Here is a 25,603-nt window from a genome sequence, read left to right as displayed (position 1 = left end):
GAGCCCTAGCACTGCCTTTGAGAGTGGAGCCATATAACCGCTATTCACTCTAACTTGGCATAAAACTGCCGTCTCTCCATCTTGACTATCGAGTAGTAAAAAGAGATCATTGCTTGAATATGCTGCTAGCCACGAGGAGGTGCAAAGGAAAAGATGAAGACCCATGGTCTTGTGTTTTTTCTGCCACTGAGTCAGCCATTGGCGCCACTGGAAAGGGAGATCCATACTTGGGTGTTAGACAGGATGGTAGCCAATGACGGGGGGGGGGGGAGGGGGCATAGGACATCACAGATCTAATGTATTGTTTTTAGAGTAAGGACAGTGCTTCCTTTTGTGGCCCAGTGTCTGGCTCTGTAGTTGGCCTGAGTGCATTGAGTCTGGAGATGTACCGCCTCTTGTCTCGTACATGGTCCTTGAAGGTGAGTCCGATGTTATATGTCACTCCAAGAATCACAGTGTACTGTGTGTGGCACACGTACGTTGTTAAATACGATGTGGGGGGAGTACTTGTGCTCAATGTGCTCATGTTTACTGCTGGTGATGAGTGTGGTGGTGGATTTAGCTGGGGCGATATTCAGCCTGTTGTCCTCAACCCAAGTCTGCATTGTTTGAGGTAGTACTGTTGCAGTGTACAGGCTGTGTCTGCATTGTTTGAGGTAGTCCTGTTGCAGTGTACAGACTCTGTCTGCAGTGTGTTGAGGTAGTACTGTTGCAGTGTACAGGCTGTGTCTGCATTGTTTGAGGTAGTCCTGTTGCAGTGTACAGGCTGTGTCTGCAGTGTGTTGAGGTAGTACTGTTGCAGTGTACAGGCTGTGTCTGCAGTGTGTTGAGGTAGTACTGTTGCAGTGTACAGGCTGTGTCTGCAGTGTGTTGAGGTAGTCCTGTTGCAGTGTACAGGCTGTGTCTGCAGTGTGTTGAGGTAGTACTGTTGCAGTGTACAGGCTGTCTGCAGTGTGTTGAGGTAGTCCTGTTGCAGTGTACAGGCTGTGTCTGCAGTGTGTTGAGGTAGTCCCGTTGCAGTGTACAGGCTGTCTGCAGTGTGTTGAGGTAGTCCTGTTGCAGTGTACAGGCTGTGTCTGCAGTGTGTTGAGGTAGTCCTGTTGCAGTGTACAGGCTGTGTCTGCAGTGAGTTGAGGTAGTCCTGTTACAGTGTACAGGCTGTGTCTGCAGTGTGTTCAGGAAGTTCTGTTGCAGTGTACAGGCTGTGTCTGCAGTGTGTTGAGGTAGTCCTGTTGCAGTGTACAGGCTGTGTCTACAGGGTGGTTTGTGCTTGTTGTGGTGATGTCATCTGCATATGAGACAGTATATGTGGGTGGTTGGGGTGGGGGAATATTAATTATGTATAGGTTGAAGAGTGTGGGTGGGATTTCTGGGCGCTGGTCAACTCTGATGGGGAAATTTCGTGTTGGTGATGGGTTGGCCGAGAATGTACCATGTGCTTGTCTACCAGGCAAGTAAAAGGCAAGCCAGCACTTGGTGTTCTCCATGTTTGTGTTGTGTATTTAGGTGATTAGTTTGCGTTGGGGGACGGCATCAAAGGCTTTACTAATTTTTGTTGTTGTGATCAGTGTGCGCTGTGCGGGTACAATGATAAGGTGTACCGTGCAAACTTAGTAGCTAAAGAAAACGTGTTACTTGTATTGTTGGCCAGCTAGTAATACTGTACATTCAACCTACGACGCTGGAAATTATTAAATAAAATATAAAAAAGGGCCATTTTAAGGAATGAAAATGGTGATGTAGTCCAAAGACAAAGCAAGATAGTAAACGAACTAGTCCAAAGATAAATGAAGATAGTAACCAAACTAAACTCACTACACTATGACCAGAGTCCAGACTGCGATTTCGTTTAAAGTTTCCCTGCACATATAGTGCAGGCCGGGCCATACATTAGCCCGATCAGTGGTGTGTGGGCTGATTAAAAAACAGTAAGTGGGGAGGAGAGGACCTGGGGAATGCCCAGCACACACGTCCTGTCTCCTGACTGGCTTTGTGGTGTGTGTGCCAGACTGCGAAGAGATAAGGCAAATATATTTCACGAATAATTGGCAAATCTACTTTTTCTGGAGTTATATGCAAATATGTAAACCAGGAGTAAAGGTTTTTGTAAAACTGGCATTCCTCTGACGTAGTAATATTTAATACATAATAAAAGACCGGAGTACAGGGTAGTTGTACAGTATATATTGTGCTACTTTTTGTTATTACATAAACAAATGCTGTACTGCTGAGCTTTGAAGGCGTGTTTAAGGACTGGATTAGAAGTGATTTTGAGAATGTTGCAGTATCTCTTGCCTGGCGATTTATCTTTCACACTGCACCTCATTATCCTTTTGTTACTGATGCAACTATATCAGCACTAAAGGTCTATAAATAACATACAAAAGACTTTAATGTATTCTGCCAAATAAATCGCTAAGGAAGACGTGCAAGGAAGCCTGCTATAGAACCAAAATATTAGATATAGTAGTAAAGTGGTAAATGAAGCCTATATCCAACCCCTCCAGTTTAAAAAGTCTCATTTAAGGTGAATATAATCGTCTGGAGATGGACGAAATTATATATAAAATACGTCACTGGATTAACTGATTATAGAAAATGGGATTACCTGCGAATAAAAAACCATATATTTTTAAGGGTTAACTTAGCCAACGATTTTTTTTCCACGCCATCACAGCCCTTGTGCTATCGCTGTTATGAGTCTGGCCACATCTCACGCTACTACCGGTCTGCAGAACAGTATGGTCTGTCCAGTGGCCCCCATTCAACCACAACCTGCCCTGCCAGGCACTCCGCCACCGTTCACTCTCCCAGTCCCAGTGCACCTGACCCCACTCATCTGAGTTCCCGGAACTGCCCCTACCACCCACGCCACCAGCCCCCACTGACCCCATAGCTGCCCACCCTCGTCTCCTACATTCACCGCAGTTTTAGTGCCCCCGGTGTGGGAGTGTGGGCGTCACTGCTTGGCATATATATATATATATATATATATATATATATATATATATATATATATATATATATATATATATATATATATATATATATATATATATATATATATATATATATAAAGTTGGGTTGAAACAGGGATGTGTCATGTCTCCATGGTTGTTCAATCTGTACATGGATGGGGTAATAAAAGAGGTACAAGGTAGGGTAGTGGATGTTGGAGTGGCCCTGGTGAGAAAGGATAGTGTTCGGAAACTCCATGTACTGTTGTTTGCAGATGATAGCCTACTGTGTTGTTGAGTGAAGATGAAGGGGAGCTGCAAGGCTTGGTGGATGAATTTGGGAGAGTGTGTAAGAAACGGAATCTAAAGGTGAATGTAGGGAAGAGTAAAGTGATGGTCTTTGAGAGAGATGAAGTCAGTGAATGTACAGTGAGGTTGGATGGTGAGGAATTGGAAAATGTGAGTACGTTTAAGTACTTGGGTAGTGTGATGAGTAAGGATGGAGGTTTGGAGGGTGAAGTGCTTGAAAGGGTACAGCAGGGAAGAAAGGTTGCTGGTTCTTTGAAAGCAGTGATAAGAAACAGGGAAGTGAGCATGGAAGTGAAAAAGTTACTACATGACAGTATTGTGATACCAACTCTAACGTACGGAAGTGAAGCTTGAACGTTGTTGGAAGGACACAAGTCAAGAGTGAGAGCAGTGGAAATGAGTTATTTAAGAGGAGCCTGTGGAGTCACATGGAGAGACAGGCTGACGAATGAGGATATAAAGGAGCGTTGTGGTGTTGATGTGGATGTGATAGGAAGCGTTATGAGGAACACACTGAGGTGGTTTGGCCATGTGGAGAGGATGGAGGGTGAAAGACTGACGAAGAGAGTGTATGTGAGTGAGGTGGAGGGGGGAAGAGGGAGGGGGAGGCCAAGGATGAGATGGAGGGAGTGGGTGGAGAGGTATATGAGAGAGGGGTGTGTGAGTCGGGAGCAGGGCAGTGAAATGGCCGGGGACAGGGCGACTTGGAGGCGATACGTTTGTGGCCACCCCAAACGGGATTGAGGCGTCTGGCAATAGATAGATAGACACACACACACACACACACACACACATACACACACACACACTTCCATGCATACATACAGACACACTTTCATGCAAACGTACATATATATATGATAATTTTAATTTAATTTTTTTTTTTTTCTTGCTTTTATATTTTTTTTCTACCTTATATTATAAAGATAAACTAATCTAAGGAACCTAAAACTAATCACCTAACAGACAAATCGCTAACCTATACTAAATCCTACAGAGACAAATAGCTAGATTACACTATTGGTAAAAATACCTCGACTAACAGAACACCATCGACTACAGATATGTAATGCCTTTCTACATGACATACCTGCACTCATCACCTGGTGACTGTCAGTTGAGGCACAACCTAATATAGGGGACATCAATATATGAAAGGGAACCAGACGAGTCAGGAACATTTCCATGTACGTCAGCTGTCGCCCCTAATTAGAATAACTTAAGCAAGATGGTATACTGTATTTACATAATTTGTACAAAAAGTGAAGGACCTCGGCCAACAGACCACCATCGACTGTAAGTGCCCAATACTTTTCTATACTGAACACTTACACTCATCAGCTGGTGACTGTAGGTCGAGGAACGGGGTTTAATGTAGGGGACATCAATATTAGAAATAGATCAGTGGGTGGAGGAACTGTTTCAAATAAGTCAACTGTCAACCCTAATTAACAGTACTATATATACATATTTACAGGTGATAAAAACTATAACCACATAGTAAAAAAAGTCACATCACTCTGATCAGTCCGGTCTCTCTCAGGAAAGCCGTCAATTTATCAGTCATAACAATGTCCCCATCACCCAGGATGGTGGAAAGGGTGAAGGGGACGTCTGCTGCACCGCAGTAATTTATAAGTGAAGCACGTTCACGAGTAAATCGCCGACAGCGCAGGATGATATTATGACTGATAGATAACACCGCATTACAGATGTCACAGTGCGGTGGGAAGCGTCTTTTCATATATGGTTTCATGTGAGTTAAAATGGTGGCATTAAGCCTTAGCCATACTAATACTTTTTCCTTAAGGCGACTAGGGCGGTTGGCGGTGTCCCAGTCGCCTAGGTGCGGCTTACAAGTTGGAATATTTAGTCTGGTCCACTGACCTTGCCACAGAAGATGTATTGATTTCTTTCCGAGAGATAGACTCGACTGTAGATCACGAGGAACGTCCTAAGTCTCCTCGAGCTCTACAGCCGACTTTGCAAGTAAGTCAGCCTGCTCATTGCCGTAGATACGACAATGACCAGGCACCCAGATCAGCGTGAATGACTTGTTGCATGAATGCAACTTATTAACGATGCGGCCCTTGATCTCGTGAGAGTCCGTAGTACAAGATGCAATTGTCTGAAGGGCTGATTTTGAATCTGAAAATATGACAAATGAGTCATGCTTAGAATTGAGAGCATAGTCTATGTCTTTGTCAATAGCAAAAAGTTCGGAGGTAAACACAGATGTATGAGTCGGCAATCGATACCTAAGTGCACATTCATTCGACCACACACTTGCACCCACACATTCACTCGACTTGGAGCCGTCGGTGTACAATTGATGGGACCCCAAGTGACGAACAATGATGTTACAAAAAAAGTGGTTTACCTCCGCCTCCAGCCCCTTGGTCTTTGGTGCTGGGAGCCATGAGACATCCACTGTAAAGCCAGGTGGCTCCCAAGGCGCTATATTTTTAAACACCAACTTGTCACAGTCACTGGGGTCCACACCAAGCTCCTGAGTCAGTAAGTGGAGGCGAACGGCAAGTGGCTGATGCACCCCCCGCAGAAGGTGGTGGTATTGATGCAGGGGGGTACAGGCCACATTGCCGATATTACTTTTCCTAAATGTCTTTATGCCATAAGACAAGGCCAGGTGGTCACGGCGAATACGGAGGGGAGGCACATTCGCCTCCACTTCCATACGAGCCACACGGGTACACCGGACGGCTCCAAGACACATTCGCAAACATTTATCCTGTAGCACATCCAATCCTTTCAGTGTGGCATTGGATGCCGAGCCATACACCTGTGCGCCATAGTCTAGCTTCTATCGAATAAAGGACTTATGCACCATTAATAAAGATTTTCTGTCGGCACCCCATGTAGTACCCGCTAGGTACTTAAGGACATTTAATGGTTTATCACAACGAGCAAGCAAAGTATTAACATGAAGTTTAAATTCATTCTGCGATCAAAGTGGAGGCCCAAAAACTTTACAGAATTTTGAAAAGGTACTGCTTGATTATCCAAAAATAAACGCAAATTGGGGACGTTACGATTAGTGAAGACTACACTGGCACACTTACGGACGGAAAACTTAAATCCCCACCGCAAGGCCCATTGGTGGACGGAGTCAAGGGCTGCTTGAATCCGTCCAGCCGAAAATTGTGCATTACAGGAAGAGTGCCATATTGCACAATCGTCAGCATAGAGCGAGTATTTAAGATTCCTCGGGATGGGAGCTGATGACAGAATATCATTGATCATAATACTAAATAAAGTAGGACTAAGCACACTTCCCTGTGGCACCCCGTTTTCCTGGATAAATATATCCGATGTTATGTTATGGGGCAATTTGACAGAGAAAGTTTTGTCCCTTAAGAAATTTGAAATAAAAATAGGCAAATTTCATCTTAAACCATAAGCATAGAGCTTCATTAGTATACCGTGTCGCCATGTCATGTCATAGGCTTTATGGATGTCCAAGAACACCCCTATCATGAATTCTTTATTGGCAAATGCCTCTGCAATACAATGCTCCATATTCATTAAATGATCTATTGAACTTCTGTATTTACGGAAGCCACATTGTTGATCATTTAACAAATTCTTTGACTCTAAAACAAAAAGAAGCCTATTGTTTACCATACGTTCCATGACCTTACATAGACAAGAAGTCAACACAATAGGACGAAATGAAGTGGGATTCATAAGACGACCAGCCTCTTTGGGTATCGGTATGATGTGCGCAAAGTGCCATGAGTTTGGGAACGTTCGAGTCGCTCAAATCTCATTGTACAATGCTAACATCTTAATCAGGTTGTCCTGATTAAGATGCTGGATCATGCCGTACGTGATGGTGTCTGGTCCAGGGCTGGTGTCTTTACAGGATTTAAGGGCAAGGAGCAGTTCATCTAGCGTAAACTCTTGGTTGTACGGGAAGTCTACGTCTTCTGTGGCAAAGTCAATAATCTGTAGCTCAACCGTGCGTTTATGGTGTTGAAAACGCGGGTCGTAATTGGATGAGCTACTTACATGAGAAAAACTCCCGGCGAGGATGTTAGCAACGTCCACAGGCTTGTCATAGATGTTATTATTAACCTGAAGGGTTGTAATAGGTATATATGGGCCTTTATTATTTAATATTCTTATAGTGGACCAGACTTTACGTAATGGTGTAGTACGAGTCACCGTGGACCTGCTCCCTGCTCCTGATCATCAGCTGATACACCCTCCCACCGCTGGTTCTACTTCTTGCCCCCCTCCTCCCTCCCTCCCCTCGTGCCGCAAAACAAGCTGCTCCCCCTTCCCCCCTCACCCCCTGCCCCATCCATCAGATCATCAACTGCAACTCCTACAACAACAGTACGAGGAATTACGCAGTGTCTTTTTGTATGTACTCTCTCATCGTCATATTCCTCCGCTGTCTGCTGACATATATGGAAATGTTCCTGACTCGTCTGGTTCTCTCTCATACAGTGATGTTCCCTGTATTAGTTTTCCTCGACTGACAGTCCCCAGGTGGTGGGTGCAGGTATGTAATGTACAAAGGCATTACATATTTTTTTTTTTTATGTGTCCAACTCTGGGCAAAGGCTTCACAGCCTGCTTTCAAGGCCCAGTAGTCCTCCTTCATCCTATACACCTCTACATGTCACCACTTCGGCGCTAATACCCACCGTCCATACTGAATACATGCTAGGGCTGTCTCATACAGGACTGGTGTGTTGGTATTAGCGGGGGTATTTTTACGCCATGTCGGCGGGTCTTCTGGTAGATCATATCTGCTGTCAATGGTGTTCTCTTGGTCAGGTTTAGCTATTTGTATCAGGTTTAGCTATTTGTATCTTTGGGCTTTAGCATAGGTTAGCGATTTGTCTCTTAGGTTAATAGTTTTAGGGTCTTTGCTTTTTTTTTTCCCCTAATCAGTACTGTAAAATAATAAGTACACAGAAGAGAAACTAAAAAAACAAATATATATATATATATATATATATATATATATATATATATATATATATATATATATATATATATATACAGTATATATATATATATATATATATATATATATATATATATATATATATATATATATATATATATATATATATATATATATATATATGTGTGTGTGTGTGTTTGTATATATGCATGGATGTGTGAGTATATATATAAATATTTTTTCTCAGCCTACCTCACAGCTCCCACAAACCAGCTCCCATGTAACTACCACCGCTGCTGTTATCCCCGTTCCTTCCCTCCCTCTCATCTCACCACCACCCAGCCTTGTCCCTCCACCTGTGTCCCAGCCTCACCCCCTCACACAAGCCTCCTCTGTCTGTACTCTCTCACCTACTCCTTTCCCCCATACATCCTCGCCTCTCTGCCACCCCCTCCCCTCCCCTCCATCCCCCTACCTCCCTCTTCCCGGTGTCATATGCACGGAGTGACTTTATGCTGGAAGTTACCGTTCCCTTCTCTGTTAAGCCTAAATTAACCTAACCTAACCAAACCTAACCTAACCTTAACCTAACCTTATCCTAGATCAACCTAACCTAAATAAACCTAAAATAAGCTAATCTTAATTCACGAAATGACTAATTTCACAATCTGCCTGTAACATACATATATATCTTTATTTATATATATCCATATATCGACCTATAGTTACCTACAGGTCGATAAGACATCCAACTGTCTTCCTGGCACATGTATCTCATACAATGTTGTTGATAAATGGCACAAAATTTGAGATAACATGCGGATACTTTCAAAACAGAAGCCAAACAGCCACTCGGCGCATGCGCACTGAGTGAAACGGTTACTTCCAGCATAAGTCACTCCGTGCATACGACAACAGCGAGACCTCTCTCTCTCTTACCTCCCCACTCACTCTCCTCCTCCTTTCCCCCACTTCCCCAACCATCCGTTCCCCAACTCTCTCATGACAATTCTCCGTCTCCCCTCTTGTCCTAATGGCTCCCAAACCCAGACAATATAAAATGTTATCTTGGAACATACGGAGCATCCACCGCCGCCTGGCTGATCTTTCTCATTATGCTTCATCTTATCACCCTGCTGTTATCTGCCTTCAGGAGGCTTTCCCTCACTCTCGTCGCCCCAGACCCCCACCCAGGCTTCGGGGATACCACTGCTATCATACCCATTCTGGCCAAGGCCTGGTTACATACATTCATCACTCTATTCCTCACACCCTCATTACCAAATCACCTGCCTCTTCTCACTCCTCCCTCTCTCACTTATTTCGCCTCACTGTCAACGATGCCTCTTTGTATATGTGTAACGTCTAGCTCAACATATGACAGAGTAGATAGGCATTGTATGTGGAAGGTATTAAGAATATATGGAGTGGAGGGGAAATATATGTAAAGATATATACGTATATGTATGTGAGCATATGTGCCTCTCACTGCATACATATGTACAGTTGCGGACGTATCAAACGGAAACACCCAGTCCACCAGCGAGGTGGTGTAGTGCTCTCCGCATCTGGTAACACTGATTGGTACGGAACTTCACCGAGTTTCGTTTGGTCGCTAGGACGAACCGAACGCGGTGATCAGTGCCGTTGTGCGCAGTTATTGGTGCTATAAATTTAAACAATGTCCTGCCTGTCAATATACTGAAAATAACAACGTTTTATAAATATAGTAATAAAATATTTTCACGCCATACATATTCGTAATTTATTCACATGAAACACTCAGGTTTCGTAATTATGACTTTTGACAAACATCACGAACCATATAACATTTACCGACGGCCAGCATATAAGCCAGTATAACATAGTCTGCATTCCCGTATTGTACCTATCATGATAATCACAAAATTACCGTGATCCCCCTCCTCCCTGACCGTGAACCTGAAACTGGTAGACCTCTTTAGGTGGCGCCACAGGAGGAGGCAGGGTGGGGCCCCTGGGAGACAGGAGGAGAGAGGAGGGGGCAATACTGGTTTGTCTGGTGGGAAAGGGGCTCTACAGGAGACGAGTGATGTGGTAGGGGAGAGTGGACTTTGGCAGGAAACTAGTATGGGATGGATAAATGATACGCTGGTGACATGGTGCCAAATCAGCTCGTAGTTTAAAGTTAATTATGGAATTTGATAGGCTGTTCAACGTTATGAAGACTTTGGCACATTATGCAGTCTACCAGAACGTTTTGTTGTATTGTCTAAAGGATGACCTACTCCTTATAGGGTAGCACATTACAAATCCAGCAGTATTAGTGTATGGTGACAACTATGTCATCACATGGTGATACAGTAGCTTCGCACAGTGTGCGACATCACAGTGCGCAAATCGCATTGTGCGCGAGTGACCAAAAATCATAACCAAAAACCTTGAATGCGCGAGTTTACCTCACAAAACACGAGGTAGAGGCAAGGAGTGGCTTAAAAACGCCATTTTCCATCAGTACGCGACCCTCATCCCCACACAACGTGCCAGTGGTGACCTCGAGGCTCGTGGGGAAGGTGCTCAAGAGGACTCTGCAGTAAGATCTCACCAATAACAACTTCGACAATTACTTTTTCGGCAATAACAGTAAGTTAGAATAGATACTCAGTTTCTATAATAACGACGTTTATTTCGCGAATTCCAAGTTGTTATACTGCCAATACGTCCACAATAAGATGAGGAATGAAACAAACAGGCAAGAAGAGATGAAGGAAATTGCCGAAAATGTGAGCAGTAGCGAGGAGGAGAGGTAGGATCCTCCCCTCACCACCTCCCCTGACTCTCTCGCCGCCGTCCCCTCCACCTCCTCTGCCCCACCTGACTCACCAGCTGCCTCCCCCTCCACCTCCACAGCCCCACCTGACTGACCTGCATCACCTGGCATACCTGCAACCCCCACCATAATGACTGTTGCTGCATTCTGGAAGAAATGTAACATTCGACAGGCTGTAAATTTCTTTTGCCAAAGCCTGGAATAATACAACATTGGCAACCGTTAAACAAGCGTGGTGCGGCCAAGGTGGTGGCGGGGGCACTGTAAGTGCATTGCCGTGTCTCAAAATCCATGTTGTTTAAGTCAATCAGGCCTGTTGTCTGCTGTTGTTAAGGTGACTGCCCATATTTTTTTTTATTGTAGCTATATCTGAAGTACACTGTCTGAAAATTTTGACCTTTATTATGTCTCTAAGGGCCAAAAACTGTCCAGGTGTTAGGGGGTGCTGCCCATATGTAATTTTTCCCATAAGATTATGTATTCTCAGTGACCGAATTCACACTGGGAGAGGTCTTGGACCGCCCAGTCTCTCGCACACTGTGCGAGCCTACTGTATATGAAACGTTCCTAGAATGTTTGTTTAATGTCACACCTGTTGTCACAGCGACTGGAAACTATTCTTGTTGCGTTTTTGTAGTAATATCGTGGATGACAACTGATATCGAAAGCAGAGGAGGGGGAGAGAGGAATTTTCTCTTGCAACAATAAATAATAGCTAAAAGTAGTGATTTTTTTTTTTTTTTTTTGAGGAAGAAGGAACCAAAGGCAATGAGCCTGCAAAGCTGTTCCTTCCAAGAGAAAAACAAAATACAAGAGAGAGCCAAATTCAAGATCCATTCATTTCGAGATGCCTGGACACACTGCGTTTGAAAGACTGGAATCATAGGAAGCAGGAAATACAGAGGGAGACAGTTCCGGAGTTGACCTGTTGCATAAATGAAGGACTGGGAGTGACGGTTAACTCTTGCATTAGAGAGTTGGAGAGAAAAGGGGTGAGAGTTTGCTGCTAGATGGGTGCTACGTGCCCGTCGTAGACGTGGAGGAATGCATGCAGACAGTTCAGAGGAACAGTGACCATTGAAGTAGCGATAGAAAAGAGATAAAGATGCAAGAGTGCGTTGAAGAGACAGAGGTTGAAGGGAGTTGGTAAGAAGGGGAGAGTTAATGAGACGAAAAGCCTTTGACTCCACCCTATTGAGAAGAGCTGTATGTGGGAAACCTCCCCACACATGAGAGTTGTACTCTACACAGGGGCAGATAAAATCTCTGTATAGAGTCAACAATTGTGCAGGGGTAAAGAAAGAACGGAGTTGGCTTAGAACACCCAATCTCTTGGAGGCAGATTTTACAAGAGATGTAATATGATCTTTCCAAGATAAGTCCCGAGTAAATGAAACCCCAAGCATGTTCAAGGATGATGCAGGATTAAGCTGAATATTATTAAACATTAGTGGGTATACCTGTGGAAGATTTTGACGGGTTGATAGGTGCAAAAACTGATTCTTTGTTGCATTAAAAACAACCATATTATTTTTACCCCAGTCAGAGATACGAGCAAAGCCAGACATTAGGTGTGCCATAGCCTCATCCTTTGTTTGTTCAAGTAACTGCTGAGATGGACGTTGTGGGAATCGAATGGAAAGGTGAAGAGTGGAGTCATCAGCGTATGAGTGGATAGGGTTAGATGTACAGCTTAGAAGGTCATTGATGAATAAAAGGAAGAGTTGGTGATAGAACAGAGCCCTGAGGAACACCACTGGTAATAGAGCTAGGAGAAGAACGCTGGCCATCTACAATAGTGGCTACAGAACAACCAGAAAGAAAGCTAGAGATTAAGGCACAGATAGAAGGATAGAAACCATAAGAGGGCAGTTTGGAAATTAAAGATTTATGCCAGACTCGATCGAAAGCCTTTGAGATGTCAAGTGCAATGAAAAAGCTTTTGCCAAAGTCCCAAAAGGAGGATGACCAGGAGTCTGAAAGGTAGGTGAGAGGATTGCCTGTGGAGCGTCCCTGACGGAACCCATACTGACGATCGGTAAGAAGGTTGTGATAGGAAAGATGCTTTAAAATTATTCTATTAAGAATAGACTCGAAAACTTTTGAGATACAAGATGTTAACCCGTCACGTCCTGAGGTTTTCCGCACCTCCGACATCCCCCAGTCCCGAGGTATTTTCAGAAAATTTTTTTTTGGCTAAAACCTCTGCTTTTGGTGAGAAACACCGAAAATTCATAGAGAAATCGCTCACCTGAGGTTTAAAATACTCAATCCAGGTAGGAGTTCCTCCTTACCTGATTGGGTTTTCTAACATGCTGGCACCAAAGAAAACGAGTTCTATGGGAGGGTAACTATTTTATCCACTCATAAACGGTACTTATTTATTTACTTGGTACGAATTTATATGTAGTATGAGAGTATATTGGTTTTCAAGCAGTAATATAGGCATTATAAGCATTGTTTCACTCACTAACTCATCACCATTCATGACCTTTTTTTCCCACATTACTTGATCATCATTTCTGACTCTTTCTTCCTCTAATGCTATGTAAACCTTGTCCTCCACATTGTCATCGATTGGGGAATCACTCTGGCCCTGAATGTCTTTATTGGCCAGGTCACTGGTAACAGGTGAATTGCCGAGACAATGGCGTGAGGGGGGGAGGGGGGAGGTTATGCTGTGTAAGGCATTGTCCCTGCTTAGCATCTTGTAGAGGAATAGAGGAAGGTGTCCCGTGTATGCATACGAAAAATCACGCGCGAAAATTGAAAATTGTGCAATTAGGGACCTTGCAATTGCACGATGTACCGGTACGTGGCCGGGACTGGCAAATGCAAAACGTTGCAACGTACCCATACGTTGACGGGACGGGGCGGGTTAAAGCAATTGGACGATTGCTAGAGGATTGGGAATGGTCACCCTTCTTTGGGACTGGCTGAATGAGAGCAAACTTCCAGCAAGAAGGAAAGGTACAAGTTGATAGACAAAGGCAAAACAGTTTGCCTAGGCAGGGTGTAAGCACAGAAGCAAAGTTCTTGAGAACAACAGGAGGGATTCCATCAGGCCCATATGCCTTATTGGTATTGAGGCCTGTGATGGCAGAAAATACATCAGCTGAAGAAATTTTAATGTTAGCCATGAGGAAGTCAGAGGAAGGAAGTGATGGAGGAACAGCACCAGAATCATTTAAGGTGGAATTGGAGGAGAAAGTCTGAGGAAAGAGATCTGCTTTATCAGTAGAAGAAATAGCTACAGAGCCATCAGAGTAGAAAAGAGGAGGGAAGGATGATGAGGTAAAGTTGTTAGAAAAGTTTTTGGCAAGGTGCAAGAAGGAGCGGGAAGAATTTGAATTAGAGAGTTGAGAGCATTTTGTACGGATGAAATTATTTTTAGCAGAGCGAAGAACAGACTTAGCACGATTCTGGGCAGAAACGTATAAAAGATGTGATTCAGCGGTGGGTTGGCTCCGATACCTTTTATAGGTCCTCCCCTTGTTGCGGACAGCATTAGAGCAAGCATGATTAAACCAAGGCTTTGTGCATTAGTCAAAAGATATGAGAAAGGAATGTATGCTTCCATGCCTGAGAAAATATCCTCCGTAATGCGCAAGGGACACCCATTCCAAGGAAAATCAAAGTACCACCACCTAAGGGCCTCCCAGTTTGCAGCTCGAAAATGCCACAGACGACGTTTCTTTGGAGGGTCCGCAGGCCGTACCGGAGTGACAGGACAGGTTAAGGTGATAAGGTTGTGATTGGAGGAGCCCAATGGAGAGAAAAGATTAACAGTGTAAGCAGAAGGATTAGTTGTAAAGAAGAGGTCAAGTATGTTGGAGCTCTCTTCAAGGTGGTCAGGGATACAGGTAGGGTGCTGTACAAACTGCTCTAGGTCATTAAGGATAGAAAAGGTGTAGGCTTGTTCACCAGGTGGATCAGTGACAGAACAGGAGAGCCAAATGTTGTGGTGAACATTGAAATCTCCAAGAATGGAGATTTCAGAGAAAAGAGAAATGGATAGAATGTGTTCCATCGTAGAAGTAAGATAGTCAAAGAATTTTTGATAGTCAGTAGAATTAGGAGATAAGTAAACAGCACAGATATATTTAGTCAGAGAATGACAGGAAAGCCAAAGCCAGAGTGAAGAGAATTCAGAAGAATCGAGTTCAGGAACATGAGAGCAAGATAAGTTGTTGCGTATATATACACAACGGCCACCTTTGGGTTTGGAATGAGTATAGAGAAAGGAGAAGGATACAGAAAAGGGTCTGCTGTCAGTTGCCTCAGACGGCTGAGTCTCAGTTAGAAAAAGAAGGTGAAGTTTAGAGAAGGAGAGGTGGTGCTCAACAGAGTGAAAGTTAGAGGAAAGGCCACGAATGTTGCAGAAATGAAGAAGAAGAGAGTCAGAGCGTGGTTTCAGGCATCTTGAGTCGTCATCGGGAGAGGGGCAGAAGGTGGGGGCATTTATGGTCCCCCCCCCTGGGGACTCCGAGACTACGTTATTCGCCGCCATTTTTCAAAATTTTGAAAAGGAAGTGTGGTGTGTACTGTGCATGTAGTTTGGTGTTGATAATTAGAGAAATTTGTATTGGAGAGCATGCTGGCCTACTCTCTGTGTTATTGAGACACTGAAAAAGTTCAGCAAAGGGTGATGGTCGGGACCTAGTCCCAAGGGCTGATGAAACGGGAGCTCCAACTCTCCCTGTCTTCAGCTTTCCATCCACCTTGGGAGTACTGCCCTGCTCGACTGGTGCTACAGTCTTCTCCAGGTACCAATGGTTCTCGTTAACATCTGTATGGCACCGGTTTAAACCAGCACGTGATTTCCTGGGAGGAGGGGATGGACTGGGTCCCAGAACATAGGTGGCGATACTGAGATGGGCTAATAGGTGGGTAGAGAGATGCCTTATCAGCTGTATTATATGATCTTTATGTCGGATTACTGTTAACCCTATAGTGACAGAGTAAACTGTGGTATGAACGACGTGTAACTGTTAAATAATCTGATTCACAACCTCTGTATTCAGTTTACTGTCCCCCCTTCCGTCTTCCCGATAACTGCGTGCACTCAGACGGGTACTGACGGGGAAGGAAGATGGCCGTAATGACTGCACCATGAACCATGGGTTACATGTTTATACATCAAAGACATTGTTCACCTGTTTTCTTTAGTGGATTGCAAAATACACCGCTATTCAGCTAAGGCAACAGCTCCATTTTCGGACACTGCTGAGATGTGTAGCTCATTAGTTGCTCTCCGGAAACAGGGCAATGGTCCCTGCATTTATGTTTATCCTGTCTATTTCATACAGTGTGAACGCTACTCGATTGTTTATCATTACAAAACACACTGCAGATGAAGTGTGTGTTTATATTTATTATTTAATAAACGCGATTTCTGTAACTGATAGCACAGTTGATGTAATATGCACGTGCTCAGACTGGATAACTGCAGACATTACAACCTTGTTCCACCATTGTTGGCTCGAGAGTTTGTGAAGGAATGCTTACGGCATACGACAATAGGAACCTAAATATAACTAATAAGCTTTAGCAATCTCTTAAATCAACAGCCAAACACGGCATACAGAAAACGGTAACATACAGTATACCTGGGTTATGTATATCCACCTTTATTATACAGTGGTGCCATACAGATCTTAATGAGAAACATAGGGACCATCATTACTGTCAGACTGTTCGTATTTGCTGGTGATAAATGAAATATCTACATAGGCCTATCACTACTCTGCGATATCAGTCGTCATCCATGATGATACCACGTAATAGGCTACAAGAGTAATTCCCAATCACTATGACATCACTAACATCTGACAAACTACAGGGACGTGTAATATATTTGCACATTAGCAAATTGTCACCATACTCATAATACAGGGGTACTGAGCCACCCAGTGGAAAGCTTGTAGTAAACTGTTACAAACCATTATGGTCAATAACAATACTTGGCAACGTCAACATGATGTTTCATGGTCTGACTGTAAAATTCCATATTCTCCATGAAACAATGATTTGGCCCAGTCACCACCTTGTAATCTATCCCTCCCACTGTAGCTCTTGTCGTCTTCCAAAGTTCCAAAGTCCACCTTCCCCTACCCCTTCACCCCTCGCCTCTAGTCTCCAGTTTGAACGCTATTACCCCATTCCTCACCACCTTCCTCCTCCTGTCTCCCAGGTCCCCCACCTCCACCGACCCCTGTGGCGCCACCTCCTGTATGTAGTGAACTTGCTTCGATTTCAGAGGTCTACCAATGTCAGGTACACGATAGGGAGGATGGGCGTCATGATAATTTTCTGTTCATTGATAGCTGTGGGGAAGCTGATAACTAAGAGATATGATGAATTATTAACTGTTGCATGGCTCATGACTCGAAACTAAACCACTCATGAAATCCGTGTCATTCATAATAACTGCCAATATGTAGAGGGGTGTATTGTGTGACAATATTAAAAAGCTTTCTGCAATCAGTGTATTTTCTGACGGAACATTGCTCATATATTACCACCAGTAACTGTGCACAGCGGCAATGATCGCCGCGTTCGGTTCGTCCTAACGAGCGAACGAAACCTGGTGAAGTTCCATTCCACTCAGTGTTTCCAGATGCGCAGAGCACTACACCACCTCTCTGGTGGACGGGGTGTTTCTGTTTGATATGTCCGCAACTGTTCATACGTGTGTATCTGGGTACCAATTTATTCATCTCAAAACATGTAATGATAATTACTGTAAAGACTTTGTACCATGTACATGCCATTGTATGTCATTGTTCATTATTGTGCTTGTAATGATAATTACTTCTGTACCTTCTATGCCTTAAGACACCGATATATATATATATATATATATATATATATATATATATATATATATATATATATATATATATATATATTTTTATCTATATATATATTTATAAATCTATATATCTATATATATATATATATATATATATATATATATATATATTGTTACGGAACAGAGAAAGATAACGTACACTTTAAGTGAGAATGCTAAAAATCACTACTGTCCCGTAAAGTTCCAGGTTCAAAACAAAAGAGTTAGGTAAAATTACAAGTTAAAGTTTAATGCTCAAACTAACAACAAAACATTCAGGACTCATAAGGATAATGTAATGGCAAAAAAACAGGTTAAATATATGGTTAACTGCAATAGCCTCTATTAACACGAAATTAGCAAGAGTAAATTTATCTAAGTCAGCCCTGATAAAATGAGATACCAGATAATACTCAGTGAATGCCAGATAAATAATTACAGATACAAACTATTATCAAAAATGACTGACAAAGAACCCTACATAAATTACAAACTTCACTAGGCCTACAAATTAAACTTATGCTATACAGTACAAGAAAAAATGCAACAACAGTTATACTCAAATTACACACAGCTGCTAGATGGTTGGAGATTTCTTGAGCACTCACAATAATAATATCTGTACAGGGGAGGACAGAGATGTGAACAAAATGAGGAGCAGATCTAAGTGGCAATGATGCAGAGACTGAGCTCATTATATAGGGGCCAGCAGAGCCTGATACAACTTGTAATAAGGACGCGCAAATGAAGCTATGGGGACAAACGGTCGACAATCCCGCACTGAATAACAGAAAGGACGACTTTACTATAACGGTAGAAGGGGGGGACTGAGGCAGAACACGCTCGTGATCAAACATGCAGCATACTGTGCGTTAAAATTACACAAAGGATGATGAAATCATAGGCTATGTAACACCTCCCCACAAAGAAAAAAGAAATTTACAAAGGAAATTTCTTATTACTCTAAAACAATCTGTCTAAAGTCTAGATAAGCAATCTGCAATAGCATTTTCTTTCCCCTTGACATGTTGTATTTCTAATGAATACTCCTGAAGAAGTAGACTCCATCTTGTCAATCTCTGATTTTTATCTTTAAACTTACTAAGGAATTTCAGTGGGTTATGATCGGTATAAATGACTATGGGGTCAAAACCAGAACACAAATAAAATGAAAAATGCTGTAAACCCAAAATCAAGGCCAAAAGCTCTTTCTCAATAGTTGAGTAGTTCTTTTGAGGTGGAGTGAACTTCTTACTGTAATAAGATACAGGATGTTCAATACCCTGATCATCCTCTTGCAGCAAAACAGCCCCAGCTCCTGTATCACTTGCATCAACAGCCATCTTAAAAGGCTTAGCAAAATTTGGAGTAGCGAGCACTGGCTGACTTAATAGAATAGCTTTAAGTTTGTTGAAAGAGGATTCACAGTTATCGGTCCAGACAAATTTAACTCCCTTTTTCAGTAGGTCTGTAAGTGGTGATACAAGAATAGAAAAGTTAAGAACAAATCTCCTGTAATAACCTACCATTCCCAAAAATCTTTGTAGCTCTTTCCTACTTTTAGGACTGGGAAGATCACTTATAACCTGAACCTTAGCTCCTGGTGGTGCAACATGTCCATCACCAATTACATACCCAAGGTACTGAACTTTAGCTTGACCAAACTCACACTTTGATAAATTAGCTACAAGATTAGCCTGAACTAAACGGTCAAGAAATTTACTGACATGGCATAGATGATCTTTCCAGTTGTCACTGAAGATTAATACATCATCAATATAAACAACACACCCTGCCAAACCCTCTGTTACAACATTCATGAGCTTCTGAAATGTGGCTGGTGCATTCTTCATACCATACGGCATTACAGAACATGCAAAAGCCTTTCCTAGTGTTACAAAACATGAGATCTCCCTAGCACGTTCAGTCATAGGTACTTGCCAGTATCCCTTTAACAAATCAAACTTACTTATGTACCTAGCCTTTCCGATCTTGTCTATGCAATCTTCCACACGAGGGAGAGGGTAAGTGTCTGTTTTGGTTATCTGATTAACACGTCTGTAGTCGATGCAAAGCCGCTGTGACCCACCTGGCTTAGGGACTAGAGTGACAGGAGAACTCCACTCGCTCTGACAGGGCTCAATCATCTTGTGGTCCAACAGGTAGCCAAGCTCCTTCTGGATGAGAGGAACTTTCACTGGGTTCACACGGTAAGGAGGCAATTTAATTGGCTTTGCGTCTTCAACATCGACATCATGCATCAACACAGTGGTTCTTCCTGGAGTGGCACGGAACACTTGCGGGTACTCCTGCAGTAATGCCGAAAACTCCTGCCTTTCCTTGGGTGGTAGATGAGAAAGCTTAGTCTGGAGATCATTCATGATATCAGGATTCTTCCCCAAACTATCACTCAGGCTCATACTGCATGGGAGAGCTTCACTTGCAGACTCGGGTGGAACAGCTACAGTGCAGACTGGATTATTTTCGTCCCGCTTGTGATATAACTTTAGCATGTTGATGTGACATAGTTGCTTGCTCTTTCTACGATCTGGTGTGGCGATGACATAGCTGACATCACTGAGTTTCTTCTCCACGAAATAAGGACCACTAAACTTGGCTTGAAGAGGTTGCCCATGAACTGGTAGCAGAATCAAAACCTGATCTCCTGGCTGAAAGTGGCGTAACCTGGACTTCTTGTCATACCAAGTCTTCATCTTCTCCTGAGCAGCTCCTAAATTCTCTCTCGCCAGCTGTAAAGCAGTGGACAGCCGTTCTTTGAAATTCATCACATACTCCAGCAGGTTGACGTCATCTTCCTCCGACAGCCAGCATTCCTTGAGTAACTTAAGGGGTCCTCTTACTTCATGGCCAAACAGTAGTTCAAAAGGTGAGAAGCCCAGTGATTCATTTGGAGATTCTCTTGCAGCAAACACAACGAATGGAAGACCTTTATCCCAGTCTTTCTGATGTTCCAAACAGTATTTCTTGAGCATCGATTTGAGTGTTTGATGGTATCTCTCCAACGCTCCTTGGATCTGGGGATGGTAAGCTGAAGACGTGATCTGGGAGATGCCCAACTCTTTCAGAGACTGCTTGAAAACATTTGACATGAAATTACTTCCCCGGTCGGACTGTACCTCCTTGGGCAGACCAAACTTTGTGAAGAACCCTAGCATTTCCTTAACCACGTTCTTTGCTGAGATGTTTCTAAGTGGAATGGCTTCAGGATAACGAGTAGCCATATCAATCATGGTCAACACATAAGAAAATCCTGAAGAAGTCTTAGGAAGAGGGCCCACAATATCCACCAACACACGGGTGAAAGGCGCCTCAAAAGGAGGAATGGGAACTAGAGGTGCAACCTTTTCGGTCTGATTACACTTCCCCACAACTTGACAGGTGTGACAAGACTTACAATACCAGGAAACATCCCTGAAGATACCTGGCCAGTAGAAGTGTTTCAAAATGCGTGCCACAGTCTTCCTCACTCCAAGGTGTCCTGCCAAACTGGAATCATGAGCCACTCTAATGATATCCTGCCTACAAACACGAGGGATGACAACTTGATGTACAACCTCCCATTCACAGTCGGCTGATGCTGTTGGGGGTCTCCACTTCCTCATAAGTACTCCTGACTTTACATAATAACAAGTAGAAGCACCGGCTGACTCTTCCTCACTGCAAGCAGAGTTAGCTAGACCTTTCAACTCAGGGTCAGCAACCTGCAACTCAACCAACTCTTGACGAGACAAATTATCAACACTACGGGGTACTGCCTCATCTGGTGAGTGGTCCAAATTAGCAAGAAAAGTGTCAGCTAGGATCACATCATCATCATCATTATCCTTTAAATCACCAGTAACTTTAGACTTAGCCCTAGTGACAGCACATGCAGGGAACACATCAGGGACATCACAATCCTGGGACGCAGCCACTGGCTCACTAGACAACTGAGGAGCTGGACACACTTGACTTCCACCAATATCATTTCCAAGTAAGAAAGTTACACCTGACATTGGGAGTGTCTCAACCAACCCAACCATAACAGAACCATTAACAAAACCAGACTCTAAATTCACTCTGCACAGAGGAACAGAGAAGTAATTATTCCCTACACCTTGTAAGATTACAGTTTCATCAGAGGAATTAAAATTAGAGCCTAGAACACTGGTCAGCATAAGGGATTGGCAAGCACCTGTATCACGATATATTTTAACTGATTTCCTGTCATTACTGTCCAGAGGACTGACAAAACCATCAGACAGGAAATTAGCACATGAACTCTTGAGAGTGTCACCCACGTTACTGCTCAAAAGAGGAGCTCCATCATGAGAATTTAAGTTACCCCTCAAAGCAGGTTCAGTTAACTCAGTTAAAGAATTCTGGGAACTCTCAAGAGTGGACACTAGACCAATTGACTGAATATTTAAAGACTCCTTTTTGTTCACATCACGCTGTCTCCTGAAACATCTCTCCGTAGTATGACCAAGCTTACTACAATAAGTACATTTACTTTTCTGAAATCTAGTGAAGCTGGTATTTACTTCCTGAGAAACATCATCCTTATTCACTTTCCTGTTACCTGTACTCTGAGTAGAGGCAACGTACTTACTCTCAGCTTTCCCTTTTTCTTTAGAATATCTCTTGTGAGTGAGAACATACTCATCAGCTAAAACTGCAGCATCAGACAAATTATCTATTCTTTTCTCATCAAGATATAGGCTTACATCTTTATAAATACACCTTTTGAAATCCTCCAGCAAAATCATCTGCTTAAATTTACCAAAATCAGAATCCACCTTCTTAGAATTTAACCACTGCTCTAACAGATCTTCTTTGATTTTTGCATACTCAACATGGGATTGCTTATCTTGCTTGTAAGTTGTCCTAAATTTTACTCTATAGGCTTCAGGAACAAGCTCATAGGCCTTGAGAATCAAGCTCTTAACTACATCATAATTATCACATTGATCCTGAGGCAAAGATGCATAAGTTACTTGAGCTTTACCGGTGAGAACAGTTTGAAGGAGTACTGTCCAATACTCCTTAGGCCAATTAAAACATGTAGCTACCCTCTCAAACAACTGAAAATACTTTGTTAAATCAGATTCATTAAAAGGAGGGACAAGTTTAACATTTTTAGCCACATCAAAATCATCAGAGCTAGATGATCCAGTTCCACCTTGTTTCATGCGATACTCATGGTCTGCCTGAATCCTAGCAAGTTCAACTTGTGCCTGAGCCTGTATCTGTGCCTCCTGAATCCGAACCTGAGATTCCGCCTCCTTAGCCTGAGACTCAGCCTCCTTGGCACGTGCTTGAAATTCAGCCTCCTTAACACGAGACTCCGCCTCCTTAGCACAAGCCTCCTGCAGGGCTAGCTGTAACTTAGCTAATTCAATCTGCGTTTGCTCATTTGGAGGAGTTACATTAAACAAGCTTTTATTAATCATACCAACAATCTGATCTTTAGAATGATGAGAGCGAACAACAATTCCCAATTGTTGAGCAACAAGCTTAAGTTCATTCTTTGTTCTGTTTTCTATATCACACACTGTTTGCACATTTGACAAAAAATCTTTGGCTTCATCAAGTGTAGAAATAGTAGCCATCATGAATATATCACAGTCACAAAATATCAAACAATATCCTTATGATAATATCCTGAATATCCTGATATGAGGTCGCCAAATTTATGTTACGGAACAGAGAAAGATAACGTACACTTTAAGTGAGAATGCTAAAAATCACTACTGTCCCGTAAAGTTCCAGGTTCAAAACAAAAGAGTTAGGTAAAATTACAAGTTAAAGTTTAATGCTCAAACTAACAACAAAACATTCAGGACTCATAAGGATAATGTAATGGCAAAAAAACAGGTTAAATATATGGTTAACTGCAATAGCCTCTATTAACACGAAATTAGCAAGAGTAAATTTATCTAAGTCAGCCCTGATAAAATGAGATACCAGATAATACTCAGTGAATGCCAGATAAATAATTACAGATACAAACTATTATCAAAAATGACTGACATAAAGAACCCTACATAAATCATAACAAACTTCACTAGGCCTACAAATTAAACTTATGCTATACAGTACAAGAAAAAATGCAACAACAGTTATACTCAAATTACACACAGCTGCTAGATGGTTGGAGATTTCTTGAGCACTCACAATAATAATATCTGTACAGGGGAGGACAGAGATGTGAACAAAATGAGGAGCAGATCTAAGTGGCAATGATGCAGAGACTGAGCTCATTATATAGGGGCCAGCAGAGCCTGATACAACTTGTAATAAGGACGCGCAAATGAAGCCATGGGGACAAACGGTCGACAATCCCGCACTGAATAACAGAAAGGACGACTTACTCTACTATAACGGTAGAAGGGGGGACTGAGGCAGAACACGCTCGTGATCAAACATGCAGCATACTGTGCGTTAAAATTACACAAAGGATGATGAAATCATAGGCTATGTAACACCTCCCCACAAAGAAAAAGAAATTTACAAAGGAAATTTCTTATTACTCTAAAACAATCTGTCTAAAGTCTAGATAAGCAATCTGCAATAACATTTTCTTTCCCCTTGACATGTTGTATTTCTAATGAATACTCCTGAAGAAGTAGACTCCATCTTGTCAATCTCTGATTTTTATCTTTAAACTTACTAAGGAATTTCAGTGGGTTATGATCGGTATAAATGACTATGGGGTCAAAACCAGAACACAAATAAAATGAAAAATGCTGTAAACCCAAAATCAAGGCCAAAAGCTCTTTCTCAATAGTTGAGTAGTTCTTTTGAGGTGGAGTGAACTTCTTACTGTAATAAGATACAGGATGTTCAATACCCTGATCATCCTCTTGCAGCAAAACAGCCCCAGCTCCTGTATCACTTGCATCAACAGCCATCTTAAAAGGCTTAGCAAAATTTGGAGTAGCGAGCACTGGCTGACTTAATAGAATAGCTTTAAGTTTGTTGAAAGAGGATTCACAGTTATCGGTCCAGACAAATTTAACTCCCTTTTTCAGTAGGTCTGTAAGTGGTGATACAAGAATAGAAAAGTTAAGAACAAATCTCCTGTAATAACCTACCATTCCCAAAAATCTTTGTAGCTCTTTCCTACTTTTAGGACTGGGAAGATCACTTATAACCTGAACCTTAGCTCCTGGTGGTGCAACATGTCCATCACCAATTACATACCCAAGGTACTGAACTTTAGCTTGACCAAACTCACACTTTGATAAATTAGCTACAAGATTAGCCTGAACTAAACGGTCAAGAAATTTACTGACATGGCATAGATGATCTTTCCAGTTGTCACTGAAGATTAATACATCATCAATATAAACAACACACCCTGCCAAACCCTCTGTTACAACATTCATGAGCTTCTGAAATGTGGCTGGTGCATTCTTCATACCATACGGCATTACAGAACATGCAAAAGCCTTTCCTAGTGTTACAAAACATGAGATCTCCCTAGCACGTTCAGTCATAGGTACTTGCCAGTATCCCTTTAACAAATCAAACTTACTTATGTACCTAGCCTTTCCGATCTTGTCTATGCAATCTTCCACACGAGGGAGAGGGTAAGTGTCTGTTTTGGTTATCTGATTAACACGTCTGTAGTCGATGCAAAGCCGCTGTGACCCACCTGGCTTAGGGACTAGAGTGACAGGAGAACTCCACTCGCTCTGACAGGGCTCAATCATCTTGTGGTCCAACAGGTA

The sequence above is a fragment of the Coenobita brevimanus genome, chromosome 91, assembly GCF_032717465.1.
Source record: "Coenobita brevimanus isolate Jiangsu-jjx chromosome 91, ASM3271746v2, whole genome shotgun sequence".
Taxonomy (NCBI): Eukaryota; Metazoa; Arthropoda; class Malacostraca; order Decapoda; family Coenobitidae; genus Coenobita; species Coenobita brevimanus.
Note: the sequence above shows the minus strand (reverse complement) of the source record.